The sequence below is a fragment of the Euphorbia lathyris genome, chromosome 1 (genome assembly GCF_963576675.1).
Source record: "Euphorbia lathyris chromosome 1, ddEupLath1.1, whole genome shotgun sequence".
In the NCBI taxonomy this organism is placed as follows: Eukaryota; Viridiplantae; Streptophyta; class Magnoliopsida; order Malpighiales; family Euphorbiaceae; genus Euphorbia; species Euphorbia lathyris.
This window is the reverse complement of record NC_088910.1, coordinates 133,264,342-133,277,098: the sequence shown is the minus strand read 5'-3', so window position 1 is coordinate 133,277,098 and position 12,757 is coordinate 133,264,342.

The window sequence follows — 12,757 nt, the reverse complement described above, 5'->3', positions numbered from 1 at the left end:
TTTACTCCTAACGTTTAAAATATTATAATTTACTTCTAATCTTAGAAATCAAGATTAATTTTACTACTAATATTGACAAATTGGATCAATTTCATATATCATTAAAAAAATACTAATGTTTTATTCTCATATTCTGCATCAGTTGCATATTAATTAATTCTATTTTTTTGTACGTCTTTGTAATTTCATGACATAAATAGAGATTAACATTTTCAAATTCAATAAAATATTTGTATTTTATTTACCCAACTCGTACCGAACACAATATAATTATTTGATTTTCTCACATATATTTATATATTTACGATTTAGCACTAATAAGTGATAAAATGACATATTTTTCCTATAGAAACAACAAGATTTATGAATAGAAAGATACAATATGATGAATTATTTCTCAATTTATCCGACTTTTCAACATTATAAATAAAAATGTTCTTGATTGTTAACTAAGAATAAAATCGCACCATATTAAATGTCATAGATAAAATTGGTCTTAAGTTTCAATTATTTTACACCTTATCTCTTATATATATAATTAAGAATATAAGAGGAAATAAGAGAATGGCTTAATACATCCCTAAGATTAAGCGTAGACGTGCCTATTTTAAACCTAATTACTAACGGCCTAGGATACATCCCTAGGAACAGGCCTTGCAGATTTTTCAGAAACCTGATGAAAACTTACGGGTAATCAATGTAACCGCAGAGCTGCAATTCCCCCTACACTCTCCCCCGGCTGCTGATTTTGGAGCTCCGGCTCTTCATCTCTCGGTTAGCATCGATAAATCCCTGATTCAATTCATCCCTCAAGACGAGGGAGGGTTGTTTGACACTGAACCAGCTGCTAGCCCAGTTGAGGAGCCGGCTCAGAACCCCAAACCAACATTGCTTATTACACAGGGTGAGGAGGGGGTCGAGACCCCGGATGGAAACTGGACCACGACGTGAAAGCAAAAAGGGCCTAGATTACAGTCTTCAGAGGTTCGTAGTAAGCGGCGTAGCCGCCTGCCCCTCCGCTACCGATGATAGTGTTATTTTGGAATTGCCGGGGCATCGGAAACCGACATTCTCAAAGGGCTTTGAAAGTCCTATGCTAGACGCACCGCCCTGACGTGCTTTGCATTGCGGAGCCTATGGTACCGTTTGACTCTGTTACCCCTCAGTTTTGGAACGCTCTTGGACTGTCTCTGGTTTCGGTAAACTCTACACTGTCTTTATGGATTTTAAATTGATGTATTGCGAATGTGTCTATTGTTGATTGTCAAGATCAGTCTATCTCCATTGATTATTGTTTGAATGGCTCGGCTATCAGAATGGATGTGGTTTACGGTAGCACCTCTTCGGTGACTCATCGTTTACTTTGGAACGATCTCTCAGATTCCGGCACCGCCCCGCGCCTGGTCATAGGGGATTTTAATGCAGTTACGGGATGTCATGAAAAATCAGGAAGTCCGCCCTCCTAGCGTTCTTACTCAAAATTTCGGCAGTTCATCGATTATAGCAATCTTATTGATATTAACACCTCTGGGAATGTTTTCACATGGTCCAATAGTCCTCGGGGGAGCTCTCATGTTGAATGTCGACTGGACCGGGCTATGGGAAACATGGAATTTTTGGATCTCTGGGTTCTATCTCTTGTTGCGCTCTGGCTCGGTAATGTTCTGATCATAGCCCTGTCTTGCTGGTTTGCAAGACCAATACTCCTCGCATCTCGAGATTCAGATTCTACAGCATGTGGCTATCACATCCTTCCTTGAATGAGGTTATCAAAACACACTGGGATACCTCCTCAGTCTCGCTACCGCCGAGTCAGTTGGTCTGTCACAAGCTGCGCACTCTGAGGCCGGTTCTGAGGGAATGGAACAAGACGGTTTTTGGGAGAGTGGAGGCTAACATTCACAGGGCTGAGGATTGTTTAGCAGATATCCAGCGTCAGATATCAGTTTCGGGGTGGTCCTCTGAGCTGCACGATCAGGAGGTATCGGTAAAAGAGGATCTGGATCTCCAGTTGCAGCGCCAAGAATGCCTGCTCCGTGACAAAAGCCGAATAAACTCGCTTAACTCCGGAGACTGCAACACGACCTTTTTCCACAGATTGGTGAAGTTTAAAAAGTCTACTCCCAGTTGTGCATCTCTAATAATTTCGGGAGACAATCCCTCTTACAGTTTCGATGAGATCTCGAACCACGTGGTTCAGTACTATACTACGTTATTCCGTGGGTCGGGTGCTGCTGTTGATCACTCTCAGATCCCTTTGGTGGTTCCTCATTTGGTGACCACTGACGATAATGATTTTCTGACTTCTAAGCCTTTCGTATAGGATATCAGACATACCGTTTTTTCTATGACCCCGGATAGTGCGCCAGGGCCTGACGGTTGGAGGTATTTTTTACCAACACTTTTGGGATGTGGTAGGTCCTGACGTGTGCAATATGGTTCATGCATTCTTTGACACTGGTTGTATTTTCCCCGGACTAAACTCGAACCTGATGGCCCTGATCCCTAAAATCTCCAACGCAATCAGAATTGAGCAGTACCGCCCTATTGTGATGAGTAACTTCTCCTTTAAAATTATCTCAAAGATCCTGGCTGACCGTCTGGCTGTAATTGCTTCTAGGATTGTCTCCCCTAATTAGTTCGGGTTTATTAAATGACGCAGTGTCCATCATTGTATTGCCGTTGCTTCAGAAGGAATAAACAGGCTAGACAAACGTGGGTTTGGTGGGAATATGGCTCTCAAAATTGATATCCGGAAGGACTTTGATACCCTGGATTGGAACTTCCTCTTGTCGGTATTTCACCAGATGGAGGTGCAACTAAGGGCTACTTCGGTTACTCTAGAGGCGTTAGACAAGGGGACCCCCTTTCCCCGATCCTCTTTGGGCTTGCTGAGGATTTGTCACCAGATGGCTATCAAAGCTTGAGTCGGAGGGCCGGTTTACTCCCATTACCTATGCTAGCAGCGCTCTCCCCTCTCATCTTTTATATGCAGATGACATTCTGGTGTTTGGGAAGGCTACTCTCAGTAACATCAGAGTTCTTAAGGAGGTTTTCCTTTACTATGGCATGATCTCGGGTCAGGAAGTAAGTTGGGGAAAGTCCAACATTTTCTTTGGTAAACATTTACTCGCGCGAGAGCTGTTAGACTCGCTAGTTCGCTGGGCATCAGAATGGATACCTTGCCGTTTACCTACCCTGGCGTCCCTCTCTTTAAAGGGGCCCCGCGTGCTCATCATCTCTAGGCGCTCGCCGCCAAATTCCTCTCGAGATTCAGCAACTGGAAAGGTGAGTCCCTCTCCCTCACGGGTCGTCTGTGCCTCATAAAATCAGCTATCACTGGTGCGCTCGTACATTCTTTTTTTATCTACAAATGGCCGTGTGGCATCCTGAAAAAATTAAACAAGGCGGTTAGGAACTTCTTGTGGACGGGTAGCATTGACAGGCGTAAATTGGTCACTATGAAGTGGGATGTCTGTTGCCTCAGCTTAGCAAAGGGTGGTCTAGGCTTGAAAAACTTTGAGAAGTTCAACTCGGCTCTGATCGGGAAAGTCTGTTGGGACTTAATACAGGGAGAGGGGTTTGCTATTCGGCTTCTGCAACGCCGTTTCCTCTCAAGCTCTAGTATTCCCCGGGTTAGCGTGGCTCCTTCCTCGGTCTGGTCTTCATGCCGGTTTATCTTTCAAAACATCTTACAACATTCTCATTGGTGGATTGGAAGCACCTCCTCCCTAAAGTTTTGGACCGGTCTATGGATTAATCCGCCCGTCACTGATCAGATGGGTTTCCCTGTAGGTTGGAAGTGCGGCCGTTCTGAGTGCGTGGAAGATCATTTGTGAAACAACTGCTGGGCTCTTCCGGATCTGATCCCCGCGGAGGTTCAGGAACGTATTGAAAGGGTTCATAGAGGTTGGGACGATCATGATGTCTGTATTTGGAAGCCAGATACAAAGGGAATCTTTACTGTCAAAGCCTTCTACTCTAATCTACAAGGTGTGGTCGGTTAGGCTCCGTGGGCCAAATTCATTTTGGGGAAATTCATTCCGCCATCGCGGTCAATGTTATTTTGGAGACTAATTCATAATCGGGTTCCTACTCACGAGCAGTTTCAGCGCCGGGGGATTATGTTGGCCTCCCGCTGCGCTCTCTGTCTGTCAGAAACTGAGACAACTCCTCACCTCTTCATGAGTTGTAAATTAGTCGTTGCCTTGTGGATGGAACTCAGCGGCATTTTCAACAGACAACTGGTTACAAATAACGGCCTCGACTTATTCTTAACTAACCTTTGTCTATGTAGGTTTGGTTCGCAGGTAATGGGGCTTTGGCGCAGTGCTGTAATGAGCTGCCTTTGGCTCATTTGGCATACTCGGAACAAAGCAATTTTTGATTCCGAGCTCCCTTCAATCCAAAATGATATTCTGCAGCTGAAAGACTATATTCGTGAGTCTCATGGCCTGTCTGTTGGAAGCTGCAGCAACTGCGCGGACTCAGACATTATCGCTCGCCTTCGGCTGCTTCCCAGACCCCCACCTGCCCCTAATATATTAGCGGTGCGTTGGACGACTGATAGGGGTATTTTATCCCTATCTTTTAGCGTGATTTACGGGTTGATTTTGGATAAAATAAATAAGTTTAGTTACAAAAATAAAGTGTTTTGACAAAATAAAGAAATAAAAATAAATCTCGTACTTTCAGTTTATTTTCCTCGTTTTTTATTAGTTTAGGAAATAAAAACGTCAAGCTAACTCGGCTCTCCAGTTTTGTATTTCAGGTATGAGAAATGAGCAAAAATCCACTCCATACGCGGGGCGTATAATCCCCTACGCGGGGCGTGAAACATGGTGTCGGTAATGATTGCCTTATCCGCAGAAGCCATGTGGAACTGACTCAGCATACGCGGGGCGTATGCCATTCTACGCGGGGCGTATGACACATGTCGGAAATGATTGGCCTAATCCTGAAAGTCAGACTGCATTGTCTCCCAGAGTCAACTCTCCTTACATGGGGCGTACCACCATATACGCGGGGCGTAAAAGACAATTCTTCAACGTAAAAAGATCAGAGACTCTTTTACGCGGGGTGTACTTCAGCTACGTACGGCGTAAAAGCTCCAATTCAAGCAATAAAAGACTCAAACACGCGGGGCGTACAATCCTTTACGCAGGGCGTGCTTGAGACAACAAGACAATGAATTGGTCCACATGCAGGAGATTTCTGACGGAATGGGCATTTACGCGGGGCGTAGACCAATTTACGCGCGGCGTATCATGGGATTTCTGCACCAAATAATGTTGCTCCATACTTGTGCTTTGTGAAATTACAAACTTGCCCTTGCTTGATGCCTATAAATAAGAAGCTCTTGAACACCAATTAGACACGAATTACATACTAGAGAGCTACACTATACTCTTTTCTTTCCTTGTAATTTAGATTCAAATTTTGTAAGTTAAACTCTCCCCCTCGAGAGCTTGTTCGTTGTTCCAGCGTTCCATTGACGCTCCGTTCCACCATTCGTCACCAAGCTCGAGAGTCCCACCTCCACGACCTAGGAGACGGCTTTGAGTCCGGTTAGCTAGTTCCAAGGGCGGATTCTCCCTTTTTACTTGCTAATTAGCTTGTACTCTTCCTATGTACTAGGCTTGGTTGTATTTCATCTACTCTCCTTCCATATTTATAATTTATGATTTATAATCTCTATTTCCCTTTATGTGTTAATGTTTATTACTTGTTTTGATATTGATAATGGATTATTGTGTAGGAGAACGCGATTACCGCCGCCATTCGGGCTATCTTTAGGGAGTTATATAGGTGTTGCCTTACCGGAAGTGATAAACCGGAAACCATAGGAATTGACAAGCCACGGAACTTACGGGCCCTAATTTCTAATTCCCCCGCATTAGACACGCCTTGACTAGGAATCACGTAGTCTAAGTGCTTCACGGGTCGGTCCTACTACACTTGGTCGTCTTTGCAAGAGTAAACTATTATCCGTATACATTTAGAGTCATTATTTATTATGGTTATAACTTATCATATTCATCCCACTTCATAGAGTTTTAGCTACATAAATCTGTGTCGCCAATAGTAAGGAATAGTGTGTAGTCGTGTCTTACTTAACCCCAAAGTAATTACCGCTTAAATAACATACGAAACCGAGTCGTCCAATACTTGTAGTTATAAATCCCGTGGATTCAATACCCGGTCTTAACCGGATTATTACTTGATACGACGGGGTACACTTGCCCCTAAGTAGTGACGTCTAGTAGATATAAAGCACTTAGAAAGACCACATCCATATTCGTAGCGCAATCATCGTAATATACATTTTGTCGTAGAAAAGCACTACTAGCGATACGCTATCAAGTTTTTGGCGCCGTTGCCGGGGATTTATAATTTCCTACAATATTAGACAAAAACGTTTCATTGTTAGTTTAAGCATTCTTTTTGTATAAATTGTTTATATATACTCTTACTAACATTATTCTTTCTTGTTGATAATCTTTTATACTTGTTTTACTTTATGCACACCCGATCTAAAAGTGATTCTCTTATTCCTATTGATCTTGAAATTGAACGTACTCTTTGTAGGATTCGAAAAGAGAGAATGGCAAATCTCAATGATGAAGCTAACCAGCCCGAGCTCAACCAAAGGGTGCCGGAACAACCCGTGAATAACGACCGCAATGGTGAAGGCAACGACACGCGTTCGATGTTGGAGATTCTTGATCCACATCGTCCTCAAAACCACCACGGAATCGTTGCCCCCACCATTCCGGCCGACACATTTGAAATAAAGACTAGCATTATCCAATTAATCCAACAATTCGGTCAATTCGGAGGGGAACCCCATGAAAACCCTAACGAACACCTTGATAAATTTCTTATGTGTGCCGAAACTTCACGGCAAAATAATGTTCCAGTTGAGGCCGTCCAACTAAAACTATTTCCTTTTTCTTTGACAGGACAGGCGTTGGAATGGTTACACTCGTTAGAGGCGGGATCGATCACATCATGGAAGGAACTCGAGAAGGAATTCCTATCTTACTACTTCCCGCCCTCTAAAACGGTTAAATTGAGAAAAGATATCACTTCCTTTCGGCAACTTAGATACGAAGCCCTCCACTCAGCTTGGGCTAGGTTCCGAAAGCTGCTCCGAAGCTGTCCCCATCACGATATCCCTAAGCATGATTTAGTAAGTACTTTTTATCATGGTCTAACACCGGCTAATCGTGCAACCGTTGATTTCGCCGCGGGTGGGGATTTGTTTCACAAATCGGCAAGCGAGGCGTATGAGCTCATTCACGAATTAGCTAGGAAAAGCGTCCAATGGCAAGAAGATCGGCTTGCCGGACCCTCGCAACATCAAACTTTTGCCGTAGAAGATGAGGCTCCCACAATCTTCATGATCGAAATGAACAAGAAACTAGACGCCTTAATGGCGCAAATGAGCCTCCAAAATTCAGCACAGGTCTTAGTGTGCTCTCACTGTGGTGGTGGCCACCAAGGTAAGGATTGTCAAGCCGGAAGCCCTTTTTCCGGTGACACCGAAAGCGTAAGTTATGTAGGGGGACAACAAAGGTATAATTCTCATTATAACTCCTATCCTAACACGCATGCTTATCACCACCATAACAATAATAATAACGGAAGGAGGCTTCAACACATTCCATCTTATGATAACGAGCGGAATGTATTGAAGCCCCCATCCGAACCCCATGGTAAATTTGTGGAACAAGGGTTGGGCCAATTCCCTCATGACCAAGAAGGGAAAAAATCACAACCCCCTAGCAATGCGCAAGACGCAATGGTAATTGATCTCCTTAAAGAAATATCTTCCCGTCTTGCTAACAACGAAGCATTTTGCAGGGACTTGGGACAGCAAGTGGCCCAATTAAGTCGCCAACAACAAGGGAGACAACATGGGTCTGCCCCGACTAACACCGACCAACCCGAAACCAAAAGATTGGGAGACCGCACAAGTAATAACTCTCCGTAGTGGTAAGGGCTTGGAACCACAGGTTCCAAAGGCGACTCCACCTGCTCCACAGGTAAGTAATGAACCGGAAGTGGTAAGCAACCCCGGTTCGGATCCAAAACCCTCAACTTCCTTGGATAAGAATAAAAATGTGTGTGACCCAATTGGAGCTTACGTGCCGAAGCTCCCTTTTCCGCAATGACTTAAAAAGGAAAAATTGGACCACCAATACGGCAAGTTTTTGGAAATCTTTAAAAAACTTCACATTAACATTCCACTTGCGGAAGCATTAGAGCAAATGCCCACATATGCGAAGTTTCTTAAAGAAATCCTCGCCAAAAAGAGGAAGTTGGATTATAATGAGACGGTAGCGCTCACGGAGGAATGCTCCGCGATTATAACAAACAAACTCCCACCTAAACTCAAGGATTTAGGTAGTTTTTCTATCCCTTGCACGATTGGTAATGTTGAGTTTAGGAGAGCTTTATGTGATTTAGGTGCTAGCATCAATCTAATGCCTTTATCTGTATTCAGGAAGCTCGGCTTGGGAGAACCTAAGCCTACCAATATGACGCTTCAGCTGGCCGATAGATCCATTGCCCGACGAAAAGGAATTGTGGAGGATGGCTTAGTGAAAGTGGACAAGTTCATTTTCCTCGCCGATTTTGTAGTGCTCGATATGGCGGAAGACGATTCGGTACCGATCCTCCTAGGATGACCATTCCTTGCAACAGGTAGGACTCTCATTGACGTCCACGAAGGTAAGCTCATCCTACGGTTGCAAGACGAAGAGGTAGAATTTAACGTGTATAAAACTATGAAATTTCCATCCAATACCATGGCAGATTGTAATTCTGTAAATTTCGTGGACTCCATTGATCTTTTCGTTGAAGAATTTTATGATAGGTCTTCCGTGGGAACCTCTTCGGAAATGGATGGTATTGAGCATTTGGATGAGGAGCCATTGAACAAGCCGTTTGAATACTCCTCCGAAATAGAACGATGTCTGTTGGCAAGGAGCCGGTTTGAGGGTTTAGACCGGGATAGCAAAGAAAAGCCGAAGACCTCCCTTGAGGAACCTCCAACTTTGGAACTCAAACCCTTGCCTCCTAATTTAAAATACGTATTTTTGCAACCTCCTAATTTCTTACCGGTTGTTATTTCTTCGCTTTTGACAGTGGAAATGGAGGAGGCGTTAATTGCGGTATTACAAAAACATAAATGCGCATTTGGGTGGACCATTCACGACATAAAAGGGATCAGCCCCACCATTTGCACGCACCGCATCTTTATAGAGGATGAAGTCAAGCCCTCCGTGCAGCCGCAACGACGGCTTAACCCCAATATGAAAGAGATAGTGAAGGCCGAGGTAATCAAACTCCTCGACGCAGGTATAATCTTTCCTATCTCCGATAGTCCATGGGTTAGCCCGGTCCAATGTGTTCCCAAAAAGGGGGGCACAACGGTGACGGAAAATGATCAAGGGGAATTAATCCCCACACGGAAAGTAACCGGGTGGCGAGTATGCATTGATTATAGAAAACTTAACGAAGCCACCCGAAAAGATCATTTTCCCCTACCGTTCATCGACCAAATATTGGAAAGAATGGCGGGTCATAAATTCTTTTGCACCCTCGATGGCTTATCCGGTTATATGCAAATTCCCGTCGATCCTTCGGATCAGGAAAAAATGACATTCACTTGTCCGTATGGGACATTTGCATATAGGCGGATGCCATTTGGGCTTTGTAACGCCCCCGCCACCTTCCAAAGGTGCATGACGGCTATATTCTCCGAAATGATTGAGGATTTCATGGAAGTTTTCATGGACGATTTTTCTGTTTTTGGGTCGTCCTTTGAAATTTGTTTAAGTAATCTTGATAAGGTCCTCCAACGTTGCGAAGACACTAACCTTGCGCTCAGTTGGGAAAAATGTCAATTTATGGTTCAAGATTGCATTGTTTTGGGACACAAGGTGTCCGGGGAGGGGATCGAGGTCGACCCGGCCAAGATCGAGGTAATTGAAAAACTACCTCCACCAATCAATGTTAAGGGAATTCGGAGTTTCTTGGGTCATGCGGGGTTCTATAGACGATTCATCAAGGATTTCTCTAAGATAGCAACCCCCTTGACCCAACTCCTTGCAAAGGATGCGGAATTTAGTTTTTCCCCCGAATGTTTACTTGCATTTAATACGCTAAAGGAAAAACTAGTTAATGCACCTATCATGGTGAAACCCAATTGGAACCTCCCCTTTGAACTCATGTGTGATGCGAGTGATTTGGCTGTAGGCGCTTGTTTGGGCCAACGGGTGGATAAACTCTTTCGCCCTATCTATTATGCGAGCAAAACGCTCAATGAGGCCCAACAAAACTATTCCATCACGGAAAAGGAGATGCTTGCCGTTGTTTTTGCTTTCGATAAATTTAGGTCATATCTTGTGTTATCCAAAATTATCGTATACACTGACCACGCAGCTCTCAAGTACTTGATGACTAAGCAGGACGCCAAACCACGCTTGATCCGGTGGATCCTACTCCTGCAAGAATTCGACATCGAGATCAAAGATAAAAAAGGAGTGGAGAATGTTGTGGCCGATCATCTCTCTCGCTTACAAGACGAGCAAGGCGAATCTTCGGAAGCTGTTGAGATTAAGGAGACCTTTCCCGACGAAGCACTTTACACGGTAACATCTTTACCTTGGTATGCCGATATGGCAAACTACAAAGCCGGTAATATTCTTCCCCCGCACCTTACATATGAGCAGCGTAAGAAATTCTTTCACGATGCTAAGCATTATTTTTGGGAAGAACCCTATCTGTTCAAATCTTGTGCCGATAACATTATTCGTAGGTGTATACCGGATGAAGAGGTTAATCATGTGTTACATATGTGTCATACCCAAGAGCCGGGGGGCCATTTTGGCCCTAGTCGGACTATGGAAAAAGTCTTACAATGTGGGTTTTATTGGCCTACTTTGTCCAAAGATTCCCAAGACTTCGTCAAATCATGTGACGCTTGTCAAAGGAGCGGAAACATTTCCCGAAAACATGAAATGCTCCAACAAGGAATCTTAGTTTGCGAACTTTTTGACGTTTGGGGGATAGACTTCATGGGACCTTTCCCTAAGTCACATAACAACGCTTACATTCTTGTAGCGGTTGACTATGTCTCCAAATGGGTAGAGGCCGTTGCCTTACCTTCAAACGACTCTAAGGCGGTAGGGAAATTCATAAAGAAAAACATTTTCACTCGGTTCGGAACCCCTCGGACTATCATTAGCGACGGGGGTTCCCACTTTTGCAACCGACAATTCGATCAACTCTTACTTAAATATGGGGTTGCACACCGGGTTTCTACACCCTGCCACCCGCAAACTAGTGGGCAAGTTGAGGTTTCTAACCGAGAGTTAAAACGTATTTTAGAAAAAATGGTTAGCTCCTTTAGAAAAGACTGGAGCTTGAAGCTCGATGATGCTCTTTGGGCTTACCGAACGACGTTTAAGACGCCCATCGGGATGTCCCCTTATCATCTAGTTTTTGGAAAATCATGCCATTTACCCGTGGAATTGGAACATAAAGCCTATTGGGCGCTGAAATTTTTAAATTTTGACATGCAGGATGCGGGAGAACACCGCCTCCTCCAACTCAATACTTTTGATGAACTCCACTTGGGGTCATACGAAAATGCCAAACTCTACAAAGAACGTACCAAGCGGTGGCACGACAAGCACATCCAAATTCGAGAGTTCAACAAGGGGGATCAAGTTCTCCTCTACAATTCTCGCCTCCGGTTATTTCCCGGAAAATTGAAAAGTCGGTGGTCGGGACCATACACCGTCATCAATGTGCACCCCTCCGGGGCATGCGAAATCCAAGGTTCCGACAATGCAACCCTACGGGTCAATGGCCACCGTCTAAAGATATACCGCGGCGGCGTTTTTCCATACCCAGCCACGGAAAGCCAAATCCCAATTCGACATAATACGCGGGGCGTCTTCCTATGCACGCCCCGCGTCTTTGTGCCTCTGATCCAAAATTCTGCAAGAGACACCTTTTACACAGGGCGTACCCCCCTCTTACGCCCCGCGTATAAGTTCCTTTCCGTGGTTCCTAAAGTTCAGAACCTCAAACACGCGGGGCATCCCCTATTGCGCCCCGCGTATTTGAGTCTCTGAATCCAAAAAGAATAAACACACCGACTTACGCGGGGCGTCCTCTCCATTGCGCCCCGCGTACATGAGTCTCTGCCCAAATAACGGATTTAAACGCCACCCTACGCGGAGCGCCCCACTGGGCACGCCTCGCGTAGGGCCCCTGGCCACTTAGGGCCTCCTTCTTTCCCTTCCTTAGCTTTATTTTTGTTTTTGTTTTAGTTTCTTTTTGCGACGCCCCTGGAATAGGCGTCATTTTAAATAACGCAGAGGGACGTGCAACCCCGCACTTAACGTTTGTTTTGCACTACCAAAAACAAAAATAAAAATTTAATAACAACAAAATAATTCACTACACCATAGATTGCCTATTGCAACCATTTTTCAAAAAGTGTTGCCTCATAATGTTGCACTTGCTAAATTAATTTGACTGCTACTATTCATGCATGTCAAATGCAAGGATTCTATAAAAAGTGTTGCTTTAGGTTTTTTTAGTTGTTTTATTTGAAATAAGGCAACATTTAGGTAACATTTACAACCAAATGTTGCGATTTATAACTTGATAATTTGTTAAAACAACATTTTTTTATCATATAAATAACTATTCAAATGTTGCATTTAATAAAAAT